Here is a 4582-nt window from a genome sequence, read left to right as displayed (position 1 = left end):
GTACTCCAATCCTCTGTAATAGTTCGTTAGGATTCGTCTGATACCCACTTAACACTTTTCAAATAGACATAAGTTCCTTCCAATAGAAGACATACAAAGTGGGAAATAGTAATAATCACATCAGGAAGGCTCATGTTATAGCCTTTCGATGTTTAAGTTAGACATATCGTAAATGATAAATACTTAAGTCATAAGTAGGCTAGTGTTGGTCTCGTTCTTATTCTTGATAAACACTATCTCGAGTTGTCTTGGATATTATTTTTAAAACTGTCTTCATATTTACGCTACGCTATTGAGATCTTGGGCATATCTGTTATCTTTGCTTTGTGCTTGATTCTCAGTTCTCAGTGAACTCTTAATTTGTGATATCTTATCTCAAGACTATACTCTGAACCGTGGCTGTGATATCATTTTTCTGATATATATCTCTCTGTGAACTCATAACTAGTGAAATCTGTGATATACATTTTCTGACATATCTATTGTGACTATTTTATTTGATCTGTTGAGAATTTTTTCTGTGATCCGTGATTTTCTTGTTCAAATCCGCTGCAAAACGCTTTCTGTAAAATCTTTCTTAAAACTGTTTTTTCGATCCACTTTTTAAAAGAAATTTTTTAATGGCCGGATACAATTTGCAACCTTTCGATGGCAAGGGTGAATTTTCAATATGGCAGCAAAAAATGAAGGGGATTTTAATTCAACAAAAAGTTTTTAAGGCCATTGATGGTAGATACTCTGATTCTATTTCTAAAGAAAAAATTTTGAAAAACGATGATTATGCGTATTCTTCTATAATTCTTAATCTCTCTGACAATGTTTTAAGAAAGGTTGGTAAACAAAACTCTGCAAGAGATTTATGGGAAAAACTTGAGGAACTTTACACTAATGTTTCGCTGCCAAGTAAATTATTTTTGCATGAAAAATTCTTTAGATGCAAACTTGATTTATCAAAAACCATTGATGAAAACTTGGATGATTTCACTAGATTAGTTCAAGATATCAAATTAACTGGTGATAAGAATATTGATGAGTACTCTCCTATTGTGCTTCTGAATGCTATACCTGATACATACTCTAATGTGAAAGCTGCGATTAAATATGGTAGAGATAGTGTGAGTCTTGACATTGTTGTTAATGGTTTAAAAAGCAAAGAGATTGATCTTAAAACAAATAGACCTAGCAATAACCAACATGAAGTGAACTCTGTGAGAGGAAGGTCTAAATTTAGGAATTCTTGTAACAGACACAATAGCAGGAGTAAAAGTCGGAATAGAAACAACAATAAGAGTAAATCTAGGAACAGAGATTATTCACATAAAGATGATAAACTCAAAGAGAGAAGATGTTATAACTGTGGCATAAAAGGTCACTATATAAAGAACTGTAGAAAACCTAGGCGAGATAATAGAGATAACAATGGATAAGAAAAAGAATGAATGAACAATGTTGCTGATGAAATTGGTGAAGTGTTTGTTGTTTCTGATGTGAATTTTGTGCATCCCATGAGCATGTATGAATGGCTTGTTGATTCTGGTTGTACTTTACATATTAGTCCTTTTAAAAACATTTTCTCAAATCTCAAACTTGGTGATTTTAGCCTCGTATCTATGGCAAATGAAAAACGTTGTGAGATTAAAGGCATTGGTGATATTTCTTTGATTTTCAATGATGGTTACAAAATGACTCTTAAGAATGTTAGATATGTTCCTGAACTTAGTCATAATCTCATTTCATATGTTGTATTGGAAGATGAGGGTTTAGAAGGTAGGTGGGGAAAGGGCATCATGAAAATCATGAAAGGTTCTCTTGTTGTTTTCAAAGCTGAAAAGAAATGCAATTTGTATTTATGTTCAGTTACCTATGATTCTATGGCTGCATCTGTGAGTGTGCATGACAAAACTTTTTTGTAGCATAAACGTTTTGGGCATATCAGCCAAAAAGGACTAGAATTTCTGAACAAAGAAGGTGTTCTGTGTGATAAGGTTGACAAATTGCAATTCTGTGATGATTGTGTTATGGGAAAACAACATCGTGTGCATTTTCCTGCTGCACCCTCCCCAAATCCTTCTATGTCATCTTGCATATTAGACTACATTCATGCTGATGTATGGGGACCTTCTAAGGAACCCACCCATGGTGGAAACCGTTATTTTCTTTCCATTGTTGATAATTTTTCTCGAAAAGTATTTGTTATCTTGCTAAAGCACAAATCTGAGGTTTTTGAAAAATTTGAAACGTGAAAAATTCTTGTTGAAACCAAACGGGTAAGCGGCTTAATCTTTGCGTACTAATAACGGTCTTGAATTTTGTAATAAAAACTTTGATGATCTTTGTGATAAATTTGGTATTGAGAGACAGAAGACCAATCCCTACACCCCACAACAAAATGGCGTTGCTGAACGCATGAACCGTACCTTATTTGAAAAAGTAAGATTTTTGCTGATCAGTTCAGGATTACAAAAATCTTTTTGGGATGAAGCTGTTTTAACTGTTGCTTACTTGATAAACTTGTCTCCTTCTGTGCCTCTGTTGGGTAAATCTCCTAAAACTATTTGGAGTGGTAAGAAACATGATATTTCTTTCTTACGTACTTTTGGTTGCTCTGCATTTGTTCATCAAAGTTTTGATAAACGTGAACCTCGCTCTATGAAATGTGTTTTTATTGGTTATCCTGTTGGGGTTAAAGGTTATAGGTTGTGGGATCGTAGCCAACCTGGGTATAAAGTGATTATTAGTAGAAATGTAACCTTTAACGAGGATGAAATGCCCTGTCTCTCAAAACCCGAAACAACAGAAAATGACTTAACCTTTAATAAGGTGGAGGATAACCAAGAAGAGGGAGAGTATGTAGAAATGAATAATGAACAAAACATAGAAGAGTCCATAGAAAATCCCAATCCCTTAGAAGATTACAAACTAGCTCGAGATAGGAATAGAAGAGAACGAAGGATTCCCTCTAGGCTAAATAATTTCCAAGTAGCTTTGAACATTGAAAACCTAGAACCTTCGAATGTAGACGAAGCTCTTAAGTCCAAAGAATGGCTTAGTGCTATGAATGAGGAAATGAAGTCGCTTAAAGACAACCATACTTGGGATTTAGTGCCTACACCTAAAGACTGCTCCTTAGTGGATTGCAAATGAATCTTTAAAATCAAGCAAGAAAACCCTTTAAAATATAAAGCTAGATTAGTAGCCAAGGGGTTCACTCAAAAGAAAGGGATAGATTACAATGAGATCTTTTCACATGTTGTGAAATATACTACTGTATGTGTTATCCTTGCCCTTACTACTCATTTTGATTGGGAATTGAAACAAATGGATGTCAAAACTGCTTTCTTGCATGGTGATCTTGATGAATGCATATATATGCAACAACCTGTTGGCTTTATTGACAAAACCAAACCCATTCATGTTTGCTTGTTAAAGAAATCTTTATGTCGTTTGAAACAATCACCAAGACAATGGAACAAGAAGTTTGATATGTTCATGCTTTCGTTAAATTTTAAAAGGAGTGATTACGACCATTGTCTATATTTCAAATTTTTTAATGATGTTCCTGTCTTTCTCGTTTTGTACGTTGACGACATGCTTATTGCTAATCCTAGCATAAACTTTTCAATGGAGCCTTTATAATGTTCAAATCAAAATGATGCCATTAATCAATCTTATTATCTAAACGTAACAACAAGATCTTATTCTCAAATTTTTTGATAACTATACATTCAATTTAGTCCACAAATATTTTTAAACATTTTGTATGTGTTTTTTGATATTAGTGCTTAATAATCTCATTTGATATGCGACATTCTATTTAACGAAGTTTATGAGTCATTCAAACATGGAAACTAGCAAAATTGTTGGACAAAAATAGCCTTCAAAAACTGTATTAACACTAACCAAAAATAAAAAAAGAAGTAGAGAAATCGCAAAATAAAAAAATCAAGAAATTACCTACCTACTTAGCGAAGTTAACCATTAGTGGCTTCTTGTGAAGAATGTGGCCTTGCAGACCCTAGCTCGCCAACTTCATGCCTTCGATTTCTTTAAAGTGGACAAAGTCATAGTGATGAAAGGGGAATGAGTTAATGCTGATCTCTTCTTTATGAGCGGCAAACAGAGATTTTAACTCAAAATCTGTCACTTTTGTGATAAATTGCCGATCCACAAGTTGTTGGATGGATGAATCTCCCACTGCAAATCATTGACAGCCGCATCGTGGTATTGTGTGTCTTCCACTGCTGATTTTACAGGTGGTTCCATTAAACAGGTCAAGTACAGAGAACAAGATACATGATGGGTCATCGGAGGTTTTGATCTGAATGAATAGTTGAATAGAAATAGATTTATGTGCAATGGAGATGTGGTGGTGTGAGGTTCTGTAAGTATATGGGGGTTGGTTACTGCAGTCTTTTGTTAGATTTGTTTGAATTTAATGGCATTTGGTGGCTCTTGGTTGTACTCTGTTATTCACCTAAAATTAAATTAAAATTCCAAATTGGACCTATATTATTCATCATAAACATTCTTGTGTTTCTAATTTTAATTTGTTGATTTTTCAAGCAATTTTATCTTGAAATTT

The sequence above is a fragment of the Sesamum indicum genome, linkage group LG8, assembly GCF_000512975.1.
Source record: "Sesamum indicum cultivar Zhongzhi No. 13 linkage group LG8, S_indicum_v1.0, whole genome shotgun sequence".
NCBI lineage: Eukaryota > Viridiplantae > Streptophyta > Magnoliopsida > Lamiales > Pedaliaceae > Sesamum > Sesamum indicum.
Note: the sequence above shows the minus strand (reverse complement) of the source record.